This window comes from Bicyclus anynana, chromosome 13 (genome assembly GCF_947172395.1).
Source record: "Bicyclus anynana chromosome 13, ilBicAnyn1.1, whole genome shotgun sequence".
In the NCBI taxonomy this organism is placed as follows: Eukaryota; Metazoa; Arthropoda; class Insecta; order Lepidoptera; family Nymphalidae; genus Bicyclus; species Bicyclus anynana.
The window spans coordinates 16,579,550-16,600,229 of NC_069095.1; the positions used below are offsets into that span (position 1 = coordinate 16,579,550).

The window sequence follows — 20,680 nt, forward strand, 5'->3', positions numbered from 1 at the left end:
TCGCACTCGTGTAAAGCAAATAATAAAATAGATTGAATAGATTAGATTTATTACCACTTCTAGTGTTACGATATGATACATATTATATAGCTGTTATTAGGTAGTGAACACTCAGTTACGACATCGAGTGTAATATGACATGCTGCGGTCCAAATAATCGATTGTATTTGCATACAATGGGACAAGGTGCATTAAAATTAACCGGTTAACTTTGCTATGTCGTGCGAATTAATCCGGATGTTTATAATCAGGTTTTTTAAGCTGTTATAGTGTATCGCTGTTCATTGTACTGGGCAAAATCAATATAGATACAAGATACGCTCATATACCTGTTTGTATCAATGGCGAATTTAGGTAGTTCATTCATCAATCGCCCAAATATTACATTATTGTTTTATCTGAAACACAAATGGTATACGTATTACAATTCGTACTATACATTCCTACCTATTCGGTAATTAATTTTTCATATGACTCTCAAAGTTATATTAGCCAAGTCCAACGTAATTAACACATCGTAGAAATATTTCAATTCATAGAGATTTTTATAATAAGGCATCATTATTAAGATCTAGGAGATTTGTCTCATTGAGATTGGAGATTAAAACTAAAACGAAAAAATGGAATATTGCGCAGACATTGTCACAGGTGATTTTTTAATGATTTAAAACACCATAAACAATTAAACATGGTAACAATAATAGGTAATACCATAAAAATTTATGTATGATCTAAAAAAACTACTTTTGGGTGTATCGTAGGCGTGATCAGTGTAAGTATTATGGCCAAATAGCCTATTGCTCTTGTATCAAAGTAGAAACAGGTTTCTTAGTCACATCTTTAGACGAGCTCATGTCCAAAATTGTATAAGTTATTATTCTATGGTTAATATAAGATATGTCTTGTTACCTTTGTGCAAGATAAGAGTACCACACGCAATAATGGACCTACCAATGTAACAGTTCAAATAATAATTTTAAACGTAATTGTTTAAGTCGGAGGTACGGCAAAGTCCAATTGATGAATATCCTTATGACAGCTTACATGCTTGGAGGTAATCGGATAGCCTTTCATCTTTACTTTTATGAAATATCTGTGTAAACTGGTCAATTTCTGGTCGGCTTAGTATATTTCTCCCGAATGGTTGCTAGAATCGCTAATTACTAATCGTGATCGTCTTAAATTGAAATTGTCAATTTAAAACCTTACATATATCATTTGATTTTGATGGAAACCTGGTATGCACTCCAGATGAGCAAAGAGAAATAAATGTTAAAACCAAGTCCAGAGCCAAGCTTATGGAGACTCTAGTAGAGAGGAGAAGACCTAAGGGTTGGGAGGCTGCCATTTTATATTGTGTTGGTATTTTTTAGCTGTGATGTATTCTGTATTTTGCTGTGATTTAATTGTTTATGTTTTTTCTGTTGTAAAAATTAGTTTTTGTATTGAGATATGACATTATTCTTTACTCACGCGCTGACCGTAATGTGCATATCGCTTATAAATGTTATTCTATTGTCATTAGAGAAGGATGAAGGTACGAGAGGAAATGCGTCCGTTTATTGTTTCACGTCCACTTCCTTTCCTGTAAGCACTTAACTTCATAATATTACTATGTTTTGTTTCCTAATATACTCGGCCATTCGGAACCAATAAAGTTTTAGTGGCAATAAAATGGGTTTGGAATTTGTGGCTAGGCACGTCACAGTGTGGTCGTGGGATAACCACGCGACTAAGCCTGGCTGTTGGTAACTCTTGCTCTTACGCACGGAATAAGAATGTTTGTTACCTCATAACTTCGTAATGTATTAAGCAATTTTCAAAATTCTTTTTTTGTTTGAAAGAGTATACTTCCAGATTGCTGTCATTATATTTTCAGGAAAATCGATTTTATAAATTTGTGTTAAAATCAAGATAACTGAAATAAAGCTAAGCTAAATTAGATCCACTTCGGCGTTCGATTGCATTCAGTTAAACTTGCGAATGTTCAGTGATAATGTTATAGACATGTTATCTGTAAAACTGCTCTGATATTATAGTCAGAAGGTGGCTTGAATGAACTGAAGGAAAAATTGAAGGAACTGAATAAGATAAACTGATCGATTCAGAGGTCTCGACAGAAATTCTGGTGCTTCAATTTCATATCGTAGTCTGTTTTTCATTTAAAACCTCACATGTTATGATCGCTAATTAATAATTCTGAACAATATTTTTCATGTGTTTTGATAGTTAGTTGTTAGGAAGAAAGTAAGCGAGTTAGTTAAAGAACAATCGAAAGAAATTTAAAATAGATTTCACTGTTAACCTTCCAAAGTTTAAGTTACTAGGTTTCCAATCGTTGTTCTGAGAATATAACTTTTTCTTTATTTGTTGCAATATTCAATGGAATGTAATAACTAAATGTAGTCTGTCTTTATTTGTCTGATATCGTGACTTTGTGCGGATTGTTCTAGTATTCGGTGAAAGTGCGTTGCTTTTATTCGAGCAACGATTGGAAAATAATATGATATCTCGATGTGGTCGAGCGTCTACATTTTGTTCACTCTGCCGCTGACATGGTTGATCTTACTTATTATCCAAGCCTTACTTTAGAGTTTTTAAAATCTTCTGCTGACAATGTTTAAATGTTTTAAATCATAATTTTTGCTATCGCATAAAAAAATAAATGTGAAAATAGGGTAGGGTTCAATATGTTTATTCATCCACAAAATAACTGAGATTGAATTATGTGTTGTGTACACATTTGAAGAGTTCAATTATATACTATTTGCACATAGCAGATAATTTGGATAATTAAGCTCAAGCTTTAGTTACTTCCTATCATTATTTAAGTATCATCTTAAATAATCTTTAATACAAACTCTTTTTCTTCTGTAATATTTTGGGCACTAGGCACCTTCCTTTTCTGACCAGCCTATTTATAAGAACTAATAAAGAAATAGTTGTATTAAAATTTAACCACAATAATGTTAAAAAAATAGAATTAAGTTGTATTCATAATTAGTAAACATTTTTCGAAATCCTTTAAGAGTCGTTACGTTTATATATTTGGCAAAAATGATTTCGACCATTTTGTTTTAATTACCCAATTTGCAATAATAATGGTGCATGTGAAAGTGTGAAGCCATCCTTATAAACGCTGTAATGCTATCTAGAATTCTAGACAAAACTTATTGTGCAGAAAGCATATAGAATCCAGTTTGAATTCATTAATTTTCACTTATTACGCTGGCCATTGCAAAAAATAACTCCTCAAACGGATACCAATTTTAGTCCGCTACGTGACCCTATAGACTTCCATTTCGATTTTTAAAAATCTGCACGCATCTTAATGATTTTCGCTAGAACCGGTTGCCAATAATAAAGAAGCCGGTAATTAGCTGGCTTATTTTGAGACGGAACACGTGGGAGCGTTAAGTGCGAGTATAATAAGTCATTAACCTTTAGTTAATGTGCGGTGGACATGATTGGAAGGAGCGGTTGCGGGAATAGTTGCGAGACTATTTACGGGAGTAGTTCCGAGACCAGTCGTCGCATATTTTTAATGACTATTACAGGACCAGGCTCTTCATAAAAAAGGGAAATTATTAGAGTTTAGATCCATAACGCTGCTTCAATGATCTTTAGGGAGCTTACGAGTGATAATGTAAAATTACAACATAGCAACCACTGGCAGATGTTAACTTAAGGATAGCTTAACGTGCATTGAGAGGTACGGGGTATAATACATTAGACGTCCTTATCTGAAAATTTCTTAAAAACAATAGCCCAGTATTTCATAGATCGATCATTCGATGCCACAAAGGCTAACTATTGGTCAACAAGGCATTAAATGCTAAACACTTAAAAATCGCTTCCTCTCGGTTAATATATCCATCGGCTTAGCTGAACGTTTGTTTGATTTGAACCTCAGCTGTGATGACATCAAACATTTAAACTTGTCGAGTACAGGAAATGCATTACATTGGCCAATAACCTCAATGCCTCAACTTATGTTGTATGCAAATATGAAGTGGGCATGTCTATTTGACAGTGCTATGTCTTAAGCAATATAGCATAAAATCATTTAATAAATTTTCATGATTTGTCTTAAAGTTTTCATGATTATATAATGATTTATTTATTTTGCTATCATCCGCGAAAATTCGGTGAACCCATGCGACAACGTCACCCAGGTCCGCCGTCGCCGAATTTTCGCGGATGATAGCAAAATAAATAAATCATTATATAATCATGATGAACTTCCGCAAAGTAACGCCTGCTTCTATCCAATATTTAAAGTTTTCATTTCTAATGTCGTTCTATATGAATATAATATTCGTATCTAGGGGTAAGATTTGATTTTGTTTATTTGCTTGTTTGTTACGAACACGATTTTATACATCACCCTTGGAAAGCTACATTATCAGTGAGTAACATAAGCTTTTTATTTTAACTCCGTATTCGCACGAGAATAGGAACTACTCCGGTGAAACCGCGGTGGATCCGCTAGTCTTAACTAAACTATTTTAATATTATAATATTAGATTTCATGTCTTGTTTGTAATGATTTAATTAAAAAACTACTTGACCAATTTTTAAATTCTTTCACCATGAAAAAGCTACATCTACACCCAGTAACATAGGCCACATTTTATACCCGTATTCCTACGGGAACAGGAACTACGCGAGTGAAACCGCAAGTCTGCATAGAGTATAATTCTAATCGTAATTGAAGAAATCAACATGCTCTTTTTCATCAGATTCTAAATAATAAAAAAAACAATCAAATTGAGAAACTCCTCTTTTTTGAAGTCGGTTAAAAAGCGGTATCATTGTGTGACTAGTGACTACGTATTGTGAGATGTAACGAACGACTCGAACCAATCGCTGTAGGCCATAAAAATGAAGTTCATTCACCAGACAGTGCGCAGTAATCGCGGCGTGCTTTCTAAAGAATCCGGCGGAACTAAGCGAAGATTCCACCGCGACATGTGTAGTGGTCAATCACACGTGTTAGATGCGACATTCGTTCGAGTTTCCGTTAATCGACGCGTGCTGGCCCTTACTACGAGTACATACTCGTATTCACAACGGAAATCACAATTACATGTTATATATCTATAATTTTTTTGACGTGACAACGTCTTATAATTCAATGGAGCCGGCTGCAAACTCGAAAAAAGATGACGTCATGCAACGTTCCCTCGCTCTAGGGTTGCCAACTTTTTTAACAAAAATAAAGTATATTCTAGTCTATGAAGATTATTAAACAGTATTTTAGAAAATCGAGCATTTTCTTTTGAAAAATGAGAGCATTCCATCAGTATTTTCTTATGACGTTGTCACGTTCAACTATCGTCAGTAAACCGACTTTACAGACCGATTTTTTTAGTAAGGTTTAGTAGTTTAGCAAACTAATAAAAAAAACTACCAGCAGTAGCTTAGATGCGTAGTGTTGCTCATTTTCCATGGTAGAGCCCTTTAAGATCTATGGTGGGCAATTATATGTATGAAATGTGACAAGTTTCTGTTAACTGATATTCAAATATAATTGTAAAAAGAAATCTTCGCGTAATTAGTTACTTATTTTAAGAACAAATAAAGAAGAGAGTTTATTGTAATATAAAAATTACAGAGAAAACTGAATAAAATCAAGCAGCGTACAAAATAGTGTGTTAAGATAAGAGCCTCCACTCAGCATAACATATCTGATCTTATTTCTTTGTATGTTTGTTGTAGGTCAAGCATATAACTCACAACAATGTAGGCGTATTAAACGCGTAAAAATGTAATTGTTATAAACAAACCAGTTAGAAGCCTCTTCTCAAGTTTACCTGTAATCCTGAATATAGATTTCTCCGTTTCAACGGTTATGTTTACCGTAAACACGACATATAGCTTATTAAATAAATAGTAATGATACGCTGCATTGCACTATCATCGCACAGCACCGCGAGTTCAGAGATTGTAATCAAATATTTAATAGCACGTATGAAAGTCTCGTGAGTAATAAGAGAGAACCGATGGTAGTGGTTATCTTATAACCGTGCATTAGGCAGTAGTGACAGATGTTATAGTTGTACCAAGGCTTAGACCAGAGTAAATTAGACCTTCTATAGTACCTGCCTTGCTATTTGATGCCTCTGTCTTAACTATTGGATCATGATCAAAAGTTTTCATACAAACTGCTGCGTCTTTAGAACTGATGTTTCACTGTGTTAATAATACACGTGTGTACATACTGATTTATAGTTGTGTGGACACAGGATATATTTATTGGTGTTAAATATTTTTGATGTGTGAGCATTGATCTATTAAGTTACACTGTGTGAGTTTACCTCATTCTCCTCAAAAAACGACAGACAATTTTCTTGATTAATTTGAATGCGATACAAGTTTAGAAGGTCTGAGTTAAAAGGCTTTGATTTCATTCAATATTATTTCAAGTCAGAGTTTAACATTTTTTTATGGCTACTGATATACACAACAGACACTGAGAGCCGTGATAGCCCAGTGGATATGACCTCTGCCTCCGATTCCAGAGGGTGTGAGATAAATTTCACGTGTCTCAAACGGTGAAGGAAAACATTGTGAGGAAACCTACATACCAGAGAATTTTCTAAATTTTCTGTGTGTGTGAAGTCTGCCAATCCGCATTGGGCCAGCGTGGTGGACTATTGGCCTAACCCCTGTCATTCTAAGAGGAAACTCGAGCTCAGCAGTGAGCCGAATATTGGTTAATAACGAACGAACGATTTCTGATATCCGAAATATTTTAAACAATTAAGTCGTCCGTAACAGGTGCGATTGTGAATTAACTTCACCATAAGATTCACTCAAATGCACAAAAAATAGATTTTTCGTTAAAATACCACTTGAGGTCTAGATATACTTGTATCTAGGTAGATTTTATTAATACCAAAATAGTATTTTCAAAATTTTAGTGTCTTAAAATCTTAATACTAGTAAGTATAGCAGGCTTGCCTAATATAATATCTTGTTTTACGATAGCTAGCCAAAAACTCAAAATATTAATATGAAAGTCATCATCATCATCATCATCATATCAGCCGATGGACGTCCACTGCAGGACATAGGCCTTTTGTAGTAATATGAAAGTAGAGCAAAGTAATTAATATGTGTAGCTTATGGAGAAGTAGAGCTAGGTGTGGTTGTCTGTCTGTCTAGGCGTCCTTGAGTTTAATACTCACATGTGTGGGTATCAAATGATGTAAAATTATATCAGTTAAATGTAAAGCTAAAGCTAACTTAACTAACGGCCTCATCGGCTCAGTGATTAGCCTATGTGACTTCGTATCACGAGACCCTGGGTTTAATCCTTTTAAGTTATGCCTTTTTTGTTTATATCGGTTAAGATAAAAACTAAATACACATAGTTAGACGTACAGATACCGTTGAAAAAATAATCAGTACTTATAGCTTTCGGGCACCATCGAGAATCGATGATAAGTTGTTTTTGGAATAACGGAGTGAAAGCAATTTTTTCCCTACTTAGTATTTAAGTAAACAAAAATTAATGCCATTTTTAATTCCCTTTCATTTGATACCCATATTGAGGGAGCTGTCAAACAATTTTGTGATTCGCCATAGTTATGAATACTCCCGACTAATTCACCTTTCAACAAACAAAAAAAAAACAAAATATATCATTTCGTTCAGGAGCTAAGATCTCCACACTTACACACTAAACCTATAAAATGGCGTCGTTTTGCGATAGGGGTTAAAATACATATCAAAGTTCACACATTTCCTTTTAACATAGCTTCACACGTTTCTCTTAAGTCGTAACTCGTAATACATGAAACCAGTACGTTTTGAGGCCATAAAGCAAACTAGTCGGGTCTAGATTTCAGACAAAAGTTAAGTAATCAGCATTCGAGATCTCCGCATTTTTCGAATAATCCGCTCAGCCTTGATGTTTTTTCTTGGAAATAAAAAATCCGGTTGAGTTTCATGTAAATATAAGTAGTGTTCCTTATATATATGTATGTGATATTCTTTATAATACGTCTTTCATTTATGTTTGTTCTATCTTTTAAATTTTTAACAATGTTCATAAAATATAAAATTATTATACAAAACGCTATTCAAAATTTATAAAAAAAATAAGATTATACTTCGACTAACTTTATCTTCGCGGAATAGTGTAGATTTTTTACTTTGTACAATCCTAATAAAACAAAGGTTAAATATTATTCTTCATTAAAGGTTAAATCACATAAAAGTAGCTCCTCTTCAAAGATTAAAACGAACAAGGACACAGAAACAATGAAAAATCATTTCTAGCGTTTTTATTTTTGTTGTTCAATTTTTGTAAATATTATGTACGACAGATAGTCCTTCTGTTTTATAAAATAGAATTTTCTGAAAACTAATGAACGGAGTTTCATACAGACCTCAATAGGAATAAGAATTAAGATTAGGAGAATGAATGTAGAATGTTTATAAGTATGGTAAATTAATTATAAGTCAATATTATTTATTTACGTATTATATTATCAACATGCGAGTCCGGGGCGAATCACTAGTTCTATCTTATTAATAAATTGTAGACTATAACAATTTTCTGCAATTGTAACTCATGTCTTATGTCTATCATGTATTTTAATACTGTCATATACAATACTCCTGTATATCAAATACGACATCACAATACCCGTACCCGAGTTCCGTGAATTGAAACATGTCATGACATTTCCCATGACGGTTTTTACGTTCACTTCAAGGAACCCTAGAACTGTATAGCGGTGGCAGAATAAATAGAGCACAGAGAACAATGATGCATCGACGGCTTCGTGTTCTTTTTTCTTCAAAATGGCCGACATTATAATAACCGGCATTCTTGTGGGAAAAATCTTCAAATGGGTATATTAACGGTTAAAATATAATTAAGGCCCCAATTATAATGATTTAAGTACGGTTATGTGTGTCTTCTTTTTCGTTATGTTATTGTTCGGGTGCCTAGTTTAGGTTTTCATAACATTTGGTGCTGACTAATTATGAGTGTAGATGTTTTTGCAACCGTGTGTAAAATAAAGTTGAAATTCAAACATTGGTTTAATTTTTTCTTTATATACATAAAAAAATGTAAAATACGAGTGTATCCTACGTGCGTAGTAAGTGTACGTTACGTACTAAGAAAAGTATAGACATAACTAACTGTTCCCATAAAAGGAACCCTTAATAAGTATAATTATGTAAAGCGAATGTAGAGCGGATGTTGGGACACGAACTGATCAAGCACATTGGGTGTTGACAAAGCAAACTTATATGATAAGAGGTCCCGAGATACAGCTAAAAGCAAATTTACTCTGCGTTGCATACTTTTTTAGGGAATATTAACATCATCGGCCTATTTTAACCCACTACAGGTGGGTACACTACATGCGAGTGGATGATACAGACATAAGAAGAGAAGAAAGCCAAAGAAGAGATGGTTGGATTGTGTGAAAGAGGACATGTGTGTAAAAGGAGTGGATGATGAGTTGACGAGTAATAGACACAATTAATGGAAAGGATTGACATATTTTTCCGACCACACTTAAGTGGGATAAGGGTAAAGAGATGATGATGACAGGTCTCCCGCCTTTTCGATAGGGGATTTTTTTCTTTTTCTCTTCTTTTCCCTTTCCTCCCATCTTACGTGTTGCTGCCACTCGCTTTCGCTGGACAAGAATACGCGCAATTAGGCTACCGAAGTCCACGTAGGCATTCGCTCCCTGTGCCGTTCCTCTCAGGTCGTCACATGCAGAGCATACGAAGTAACATATCGGACGACAAGACGGAGTGTCTTCTCTACAGAAGTAGCAATTTTCGGTCGGAAATTTCCCTATTGCATAGAGGTACGTGTTAAACACTCCGTGACCTATAGGAGATATGGTAAGCTTACCATGCTGCTCCAATTCTAGTCGGCGGGCTTAAGATGATGATTTTGATCACATTTACGATCGCTTTCATTGTGATAATGACCAGGATCGATAGCTTAATGTACTCTCCGCGGCATTAGAATATAACACCACCACACATAACTTCCTCACTTCGGAGAAATGTCTTAGACGATAGAAAAGTTTGGAATTGTACCTATTTCATCGGCTGAACTAGTCTCAAACCTAGAACCTGGTGGAAGACTCACAATTAGAGTGACGACGAGGCAGTTGAAACACAGTGGCGGCACGTAATTGAAGGCAACTGCATACTAGTACAGCTAATGGCTGCAGCAACAATGGCGCGTAGGGCGCAGCATCCGTCGACGGATGCGCGCGCGACACGCCTAGCGCCCACACACCGCGATCATAGTATATAAGTGTATACCTAATTATACATTATGAATACTTTAAAAAAAACAAGGTAGGCGCCATTTTAGTGTCTGTCGGTTGCTTAGACCATGTCGGTTGCACCGTATTTTTTTATTGAGATTGTGCTTTTAGAACACATTTTTTGGGTGGCATATGACCTCTGCCTCCGACTCCAGAGGGTGTGGGTTCGAATCCGTTCCGAGGCATGCACATCCAACTTTTCAGTTGTGTGCATTTTAAGAAATTAAATATCACGTAATCAAAACGGTGAAGGAAAAACATCGTAAGGAAACCTGCAAATCAGAGTATTTTCTTAAATCTCTGCTTATGTGAAGTCTGCCAATCCGCATTGGGACAGCGTGGTGGACTATTGGCCTAACCCCTCTCATTTTGAGAGGAGACTCGAGCTCAGCTGTGAGCTGAATATGGGTTGCTGATGAATGATTCTAAATTTTTATGTATTTCATCTGCGTGCGATGGCGTTCTCAAGTTATCCCAACCATAGCCCGAGGTTTTTCAGCTAAGTAGTAAGTAGTTATAGTAGTGCTGCCCTAACCAGCAACATCACAAAGAACTACTACCAAAACATATTCAGCTAATCTCAAAGACAAATGTATTCGATTAAAAATGTATAACCAAAGCAAACCACGCCCTAACAATAGGAGGCAATAAAATCTCCCGCGCACCAATTTGAATCAGTGTATTCACTCGCGATAAACTCGTTACTGTAACAATTGTGAATTAAACGTAACGTAACACGTAACAAAACGCAACTAATTGGTGGTTTGGTCCCAGGGGCCATGCTCTCAATGGCTCACCGATATCACTTGTGCAATCGACGATCTCAGGTTTTTATTGATATTATTCATGTCACGAATGTATAAAAGCTGGCTTAGAAACTGCTATGATGCATTGCTTTATTTTGTACTAACGGACGTCCCGTTGTTTTATCTGTGTAGTTATTGTTCCCGTGGGAATACGGGGATAATGTATAGCCTATGTTACTCGCTGCTAATGTAGTTTTTCATTGATGAGAGACGTTGGGGGTAGATACGTAGGGTATTTTTATCCGACTGCGTCAGAAGGAGGGTAATGTTTTTCTCGCGTATGTATGTATGTTTGTATGTGTGTATGTGTTTCCATTTCTTTGGCACGCCCTACTACACAAACGGCTGGATGGATGGATATTGACGTATGAGGTGTTATTGAGTTCGTCAGAACTGTGATAGTTACACAGGCAACATAAATTTTCAAAGTGGCGATCATAAATGAAAAAAAGATGGGAGATGGGTAAGTTTTTTGACTTATCCTAACAATATGGGTATCAAATGAAAGAAGACCATTTCAAAAAAATATATTATATGATTTATATATTACTGTTTTTGACACAAATTATCAAAAACATATCAATTATATTGGTATCATCGAAGTAAAATTTACTAATTAGAATGTATTAAAGTCAGGAATGACATTGTCTGTACTTACTTAGTTATATTTAAAATAAAAGGTTCGTCTTAAAGAAACTGAAAAGTTATAATAAAAACAAAAAACCCGCACGCGGCAACATAAATCCATGGCTTTTGATAGATGGTATGACTTTCATATGCAATTAGTCATTTTATTATATAATATAATGTAAGTTTTTAGTAAATATTGGGACCGGTTATCGCTAAAAAAATCTGAAACAGTTTTCGATGTAGCAACTGTATGCAAGGTTTTTGCAAGTGGTCATAAATAAAATAACCAGCGAATTAGAGTTAATGAAGCGTTAACCATTCGGATACCTACTCGATTTAACTTTCGCAACAAGTATATTACGATTAAGTTGGCTTCACACGGCGCGTTGTACCGCGAGTCGCGTCGCCTATAAGTCTTGTTTTTTTAATGCAAATAGTTGACTGAACTAACAATGTTGAGCTTATTGCCGGCTCTAGAAATATTCAAACAAGACGTTTCAAAAGTGTTTATAAAGTAAGCTACTGGATACTATACAATAATTTTGAATTTGAATACATGTGCCTTGAAAAGGATATGAATTATGATTGACCTGAACAAAGATTTTTTGTCATATTAGCATTAAAAGCCATTAATCATCCATCAATCTCTATGGGTGAAGAAATAAAATCACTTGTATCATTCTTATGTTGCAATTCTTTTATTTATATACTACTGGGTTTCATCCCCAAAGTTCCTGTACTCGTGAGAATACGAAAATAAAAATATAGTCTATGTTACTCGCTGACAATGTACAATTGGTTTTATTTTTGGACTTAGCACCCAGTAATACGGGTTTTCCACCTAGTACAGGGGCCCTTGCTACTTGTTTGTAAGACACTGGGTTATCTAGTTCGCAATAAGTACGAATATATTCGAAGGCGTATATCCCCTCAAGCTGGCCATGTAGTGGACCGTTAATGTAAGCTGATAATGATGATGATATTCGAAGGTTCGCGTTAAAACGCGTCGTGTATGCTTGTCATTACACATCGTGCATGACCCGAATCGTTCGGTTCACATGGTGTAATAAATAAAAGATTAATCCGTTACCGTGGACAGGTCTGAGGGTATGGTTATAATTAACTTGTGTTATAAATAAAATTCGTGTTATTCTCTAGTTGAAGGACTTAAATGTTTATATTTAAGGACGCCCCGCGGTTTCACCCACGTAGTTCCCGTTCCCGTGGGAATATGGGGATAAAATCCTATTAAAATACAAAAACAACTCTTTCCAAGTCACACCTAGCGCCGCTTTCATTCGTAATGTATGTATAATCGTACATTGCACGCTCTTTCTAGCCTTTCATAACTTCTTTTTTTTTTTTCTCTTCCACAGTGGTTGTCTGGAAGAGATCGCTCTTTAGCGATAAGACCGCCATTTGTACATTAGTTTCTAAGTGTTATTATAAGTTATTGTTTATTTTTGTTTTTAATGTACAATAAAGTATATTTCTTCTTCTTCTTCTTCTTCTTTCTGTGAGCCATAACTTATTTTTATTGCACTTTTTAGTGCTGCAAATAGAATATCATGTGTACGTGTTTATTCTGTTAAATTCGTATTCAAGTAACATGTATCAACTTACATATTATTAGTTTTTTAATATAATGAATACATGTTAATGGTAATGTTCAAAGTAACTATAAGATTAAGCAAATCTGCATATCATAAGAAAATATTGAAAAATACGTCCAACGGATACCTAATATGATAATGCAGTTTTTAGTTTATCTTTATGCTAATAATAGCTTACTATGGTTGTACTAGAGCCTCTAGCCATCTCTAGCCATGTTACATAAATTCTTTTGAAAAAGATCTGTGTAGGTTGTGTAAAATTTATGACGGCCTCCGTGGCGCAGTGGTATGCGCGGTGGATTTACAAGACGGAGGTCCTGGGTTCGATCCCCGGCTGGGTAGATTGAGATTTTCTTAATTTGTCCAGGTCTGGCTGGTGGGAGGCTTCGGCAGTTACCACCCTACCCGCAAAGACGTACCGTTAAGCGATTTAACGTTCCGGTACGATGCCGTGTAGAAACCGAAAGGGGTGTGGATTTTCATCCTCCTCCTAACAAGTTAGCCCGCTTCCATCTTAGACTGCATCATCACTTGCAGGTGATATTGTAGTCAAGGGCTAACTTGTAAAGAATAAAAAATAAGGCAATGACATTCTCTATCGATGGGTCACATGGTCAACCTATCAGTTGGATTTGTCATTCTTATACATTTATTAGTTTTCAGAGCGTTAGCGTTTGTAGAAAGATAGTTGAAATGTAACATGACTAGAGCGGCAAGAAGTCAATACCACATACATATTCAAAAACATAGACATACCCACAGTTTTCATATATTATAAATAATAAAATAAATAGCCTTTTATTTTCTTATCTTCACAAAATTTTACAATTAATTTAACTTAATGTAAAGTACATAGTATTATTATTAGTTAATTAAAATTTTTAAAACAACACATTGAAAACTGTATCATATAATATTATTATTATTTTTTTTTTTTATTCTTTACAAGTTAACCCTTGACTACAATCTCACCTGATGATGCAGTCTAAGATGGAAGCGGGCTAACTTGTTAGGAGGAGGATGAAAATCCACACCCCTTTCGGTTTCTACACGGCATCGTACCGGAACGCTAAATCGCTTGGCGGTACGTCTTTGCCGGTAGGGTGGTAACTAGCCACGGCCGAAGCCTCCCACCAACCAGACCTGGACAAATTAAGAAAATCTGAATCTGCCCAGCCGGGGATCGAACCCAGGACCTCCGTTTTGTAAATCCACCGCGCATACCACTGCGCCACGGAGGTCGTCAAACATATTATTATTATTATTCTATTAATTAATAAAAGTGTTTTTTTTGTTTAAACAATAAATCTAAAATTATTAAACATTTTTTCCATGCATTTAGTCCTTTGATATAGGTATTCATATATACTTTACTTATAAGAAGCTAGAATATACAACACTAGTATTATAATACTAATGTTACTCAAGAGAAATTAAAACTATTCACATCATTAATGTTTACCTTGACTAATATAAAGCGATGGTTGATCAATGTTTATGAAACATGTTACCGCGTCATTTATAAGCTATCGTTCAAGCGATATGTAAATGTTCAAATGTTTAATTAATGACCACTCGTCGGAATCATTTGGTTTCATTTCAATTTTAATGTCAGATGTTGTGCCAATACTTCATGAGAGATAGCGATAAGAAATTTTATCTTTTACTTTGTTGCTTTACTTTTTTGTCAAATTACATTGAGTTTTCGTATATTACGGATCTTTTTTTTTAATTTTTTTTTGCTGATTGCATGATCATCTGCGTTAGATTATTCTTTAAAAATCAAAATTTTCGTAAACGAAATTCTCAGCATGGAGCAGTTTAGTTGGTCTAAGATCCGAATGCCTTTTTCCAATAGGAAAGTGGAGGCTTTAGATTTTGCTTCAAAATCTAAATTTTCGTTAACGAAATTCTCAGCATTGGAGCTGTTTGGTCCAAGATCCTAATGCCTTTTTCCAATAGGAAAGTGGAGGCTTTAGCTCTTAAGTGGACTATTAAAAATTGGCCCTATAAGGACGCATAAATTGTGAAACATTTAATGGTAAATTCTACAGAAAATATAATGTGAAATACTTTATCTATACTAATATAATAAAGCTGAAGAGTTTGTTTGTTTGTTTGATTGATTGAACGCGCTAATCTCAGGAACTACTGGACCGATTTGAAAAATTCCTTTAGTGTTAGATAGCCCATTTATCAAGGAAGGCTATAGGCTATATATTATCCCCGTATTCCTACGGGAACGGGAACCACGCGGGTGAAACCGCACGGCGTCAGCTAGTAACTTTATAAAGATAAAACATAAATTATGTAAAGGAAAATAATTTCCCATGCAACTGCAATTTTTTCATACACATTCATAATATTTCTAGTACTAGTATAAGCGTTTACGGAAATGTATTATGCGCAAATTTTTTTGTAACCATTTCCACACTAGAGAATGGTCGTGGGCGTGACAACAGGAAACAAAATGGGAAAGTCCCTTAACTGTATACTGTTGATTAATGGTCGCATACTCCATTCTATTTTTCTTCATTTCCACGGGAAGGCAAAAAGTTATTATAAATTACTTATCTCATTTCTTCATCGCTGCCAAATATTTGTGGGTATCTACCACTCAGAGGTGGAATTTCTAGAATTCTTAAAACACACGTCATTGCAACAATTTTCGTGAATATATAGTTTGAAAGATAGAAGGACTTTTAACCTAAATGTTGACCCTTATTTACTTTTCAGGGGTGAAAATTCTGAAATTACTGAGAGTCATTGTGTACCCATATTTTCCCCTTTAGCGGTGAACATTCCGAAATGACTGGTACACATTAAGCATTCTTTTTAAATATTGTTTTCTTTGCAATAAAGTATATTTTTTATTTCATTTTTCATTTCTATATTGTAATGTTTCAATCCCATATGCAATGATAATTTTATACTATAGATCGGTTACGTCCCTTGAAAATCACCACAAACAGTGATCAGAATAATAGGCTATAACACTAGCAAAGCGCACACATGCAAATTTTTTTCTGTAATTCCATATATATTTACGTATATATAGTTTTTACACTTCCTGAACACATAACTCGAAATTGTAGACGATATTTCGATATTATTTGTTTAAAATTTTTCTACTATTTTAGTTGCATAATTATCCTTCTATTTCCCTGAGTGGCTTAAAATTAAAAAAAAAAACAAAACAAGATCGTAAAGCCAGTAACATTGACCATTCGCGAATCGATTAGCCGATGCTAATATCGATTTGAATATTATCTAGTTTCATAATAAATCTATCAGCGCGAGTGTTAAATCGATTTGTTGTCATAACACCAGCGTTTATACCGACGTTGTGTTTCCAAATCGAGATGAAGCTGGCCGTGTTGTCTTCCGTAATATTTGTGTAACTGTTTTGATGAATTTATTAGCAACTAGCGGACGCCCGCGACTTCGTTCGCGTGGAATTCAGCTTTTCGCATATCCCGCGGAAACCATGGATTTATCCGGGATGAATGTAAAGCCTATGTGTTAACCCAGAGTAAAATCTATTTCCATTCCAAATTTCAGCCAAATCGGTTCAGTAGTTGCGGCGTTAAAGAGTAACAAGTATCCATACAGACATCATTTAAACTTTCGCGTTTATAATACTAGCAGACGTCCGCGACTTCGTCCGCGTGGAATTTAGTTTTTCGTAAATCCAACCATGGATTTCTCCGGGATAATTAGCGGAATAAGTTTTTCACAAATCCCTCGGGAACCATGGATTTTTCCGGGATAAAAAGTAGCCTATGTGTTAATCCAGACTATAATATATCTCAATACCAATATATATATCAGCTAATTCGGTTCAGTAGTCGAGGCGTGAAAGAGTAACAAACATTCATATCACCAAAATCATCAGTCTGCAAATCGCGGGAAACCATGGATTCTTTCGGGATACAAATATCATTTTTAATAATTTCTTAAAAAAAAAAAATTTCAGACAAAAGAGTTATTAAACATCCATACAAACTTTCGCGTTTATAATATTAGTAGGATGTTTTATGGTGTATCTCTGGCCTTAGTAAGAAAGTATGACTGTAGGTAAGTCAAGTGCAAGCATTAAAATCTAGCATCTAAGGGCATCGAGGAAAGTGGTCAGGCGTGAGCGAAAGTTGTTGCTTCAATACAAACACACGTTATTGTGTTGCTGCCAACCTGCCTGTCTAGGCTGATGGAAAGTGCACTATCGATAATTACTACTAGTAGAGCTCTAACCTGTCGTTGGTCTAGTAGCTCGCCTTTGGCTATAGATTATGAGTTCCTAGGTTAGACTGGGTAGGGGTATGAAATATTGAGATTTAAACAGTAAATCGTAATTTTGCAAACATTAATTCAAATCCCTATTTAATCCTTTGGATGTTAATTGTGAAAAATCTCCTTATTTTATGTATTTTTCTGGCAGTACACATGAAAAATTAAGGACTTTCCATACAAACTTTCAACCCCTGTTTAACCCCATCTTCGTATGATTTTTTTCGTCAAGTTTTATTTCATTTCATTCAGTAGTTTCGGCGTGATGCCCGGTCCACAAAAAACACAGACAAAAAAATAAAAAAAAACATATTTTTGGAGATTATAATATACTTAATGTCCTCCAATTCCTCCTCCAAAAATTCTCAAAATATCTTCAATGAATTACAGAGTTTGTTCTGTTAAAGTTTTATTATAAGTAAAGATTAACTTACAATCGTGAACCCTACATTTCAAGTGATAATTTGCGAAAAAAAAACTTACTCGTATTACGCAAACAATGTAGTTAAATGAGGACAATTATATATATATATATGTTAGCATATATGGAGGTGTACTCATATCTAATTACTTACTAATTACGTTGAAGATTTCGCGGAATCCATTCATAAGCGTAAAATAAGTTAATTAGGTCGCTCATACAAGTCTGACAAACAGACCGACGTGTTATTACGGCTATTATAATAATTTGCGGCTAATTCGCTAATTTTCATACGTTTAGAATTTTATTTTTAAAGGTTAATTGTATACACTAACTATTTTTATTTACTCGAATATAGTATGGTATGTTTACACTCGCATAAGGGGTCCCAATGTATTGTTCGACCCCCCACCAGGTGGACTGATGACATTAAGCGATTCAGAGATTCGCTGGATGCAGGGGGCTCAGGATTGTGATGTGATGATGTGATGATCGTGAAGCCCTACAAAAGTCTTGCAGTGGACGTCTGCCGGCTGATATGATGACACTCGCATATGATGTACTGCTTAGTAGCTTAGATCCAACACGTTGCTCCGATGCAGGTTGGCGGGCTTAGGATGATATGACTCAAAACGAATCGCTATCAGATGGAATTAACGTGCTCCCTGAGACACGGGAGAGCAACATCACTAACTTCACTACTCTTAAGAATAAATAACCGAGTTTTTTTTTTGAAGAAAGAAGAACTCAATCTGATAACCCAGCACCGTGATTTAAAGTCGCATAGGGTACTAACCTACCTACTGGTCTATAACAATTAACAAAAGTGTTTGTAGGGAGTAAAAATAAAAAACAACATACTAGGGATAGATTAGTAGAGAAAAGACTACATTAGGATTTCTCTAAAGTACGGAAAACTAAATTTTGGCAATATTAAAATAGGTGTACTTTACATTACGAGTACTATTGACATAAATAAATAAAGTTTTACATGACAAAACATTTGGAGATAAAATTAAACAGACGACTGGTGAACTTTTGGTGAGAAAACCTGTCATAAAGCTTACTTATTTAATAGAGAAAGTCCTCAGCGCATGTTCTAATGGTAAATCCAATACGGTGGGTGAATGACTTCCATAAGAATGCGACATTGCACTTAGATTGTGTTATGCAAGAACACATAATCATCTGGTTGGGGCAATGAAACAAGCGGTTTTGTGATACTGTAGTGCCTGCTTGAACTTGAGCGACTGGAAATAATTTGATTTGTTGTAATGACAATCTAATTATTATTATTTTATTTATTTTGTCTTTACTTATATAAACAGAAATTTAAACACAAGTGAAACAGAGATAAATTATGATAGAAATAAAATGTGAAAAGTGGTTTAGCTTAGGTTTAGTCAGGCAACCTTTATTAAAACTAACTAACTAATGTACATAATGATTAGGAAAAAATTAAGGATGTTTTATTTTAAATATAAGAAAAACAAGTAGTTCATTTATGTTTATTGTCACGTGTCCTTAGGTAAATATATTTTTTTATAATAAAAAAGCACTTATTGATTGAAGAAGTAGTTATTTAGTTAAAACTAACAGATAAGATTCAAACACATTTCAATTATATTAAAAAATTGGAAAGTTTATGAATAGACTACATGTAAATTAAATGTAATCGTAAAATAAATATGAGGCTTTTTTACACTTAACTAGAAACACATCTTAAAAATGTGTATTTCTTCAATTTTAATTTAATGTTTATAGTAGGTACTAATGGCATATTAAAATGCTATCCGAATTCGAAATCGTGCATGTTCCTCGCCCGTTTCGTGGCCTTAGGTCAAGAAGGAAAAAAAGGTGCGTAAAAAAGCAAGTCTGACTGCCAAGTAAATTACATAATTGGTGTCAAGAAACCGGGTATTTAGCGTTACTGAGTGGTTGACATTTTGTTTTTATACGATTTTATTTTGTTGCAGGTGAGGAATCTCTTTTCTTGAAAATGTCTTGCCGGAACTTTGAGCAGATAACTTAAGGTGAGTTTTGGTTAAGGCTTTGGTAACGATCATGATTCGATCATGATTGAACGAACATGTTTCACAAACTTGCTTGTCAAACTTTTTTTTTCATTGACCAATGTTTGACAAACGCTTCAAACAAAGCCACAATTTATTAAATTGTTTGACAAACAGGTTTAATTTGTCATAAATTTGGAATGTTTACAAGATGTTTTAGAAGTTAAGAGTAATAAATAAACAAATAAAATTCACATGAGCGTTCTTCGCGCATATAAATGCGTACCACGGCTACTGGCGCAATTGGTAATGCTGTGTGGTTTTCAACAAAGAGGTCCATGGTTCCATCCCTAGCTGAGGTCAATTTAGAACTTTTCATTTTCTAAATTAGATCAGGCCGTCTGCTACTGGTGATTGATGTGGCTATTTATCAAAACGACGTACTGTTAAGCGATTCAGCGTTCGGGTGTGATGGCGCGTAGAAACCATCAGAGTTTCATCATCATCATTATCAACCCATATTCGGCTTACTGCCGAGCTCGAATCTCTTCTCAGAATGAGAGGGGTTAGGCCAATAGTCTACCACACTGGC

General features: G+C 34.9%; 1 protein-coding gene across 5 annotated transcripts in view; it reads left to right on the forward strand.

Moving 5' to 3' along the window:
- The window catches only part of LOC112058072 (myosin-8), a 188,925-nt gene that overhangs the window by 54,769 nt on the left and 113,476 nt on the right, over positions 1 to 20,680 (forward strand). Inside the window, exon 2 of one of the 5 annotated variants that reach the window (XM_052885183.1) lies at positions 20,053 to 20,109. The exons of the other annotated variants lie outside the window; for them this stretch is intronic. The gene's annotated coding sequence lies outside the window, so the exon portion shown is untranslated. The remainder of the gene's footprint in view (positions 1 to 20,052; positions 20,110 to 20,680) is intronic. 5 annotated transcript variants of the gene reach the window in all.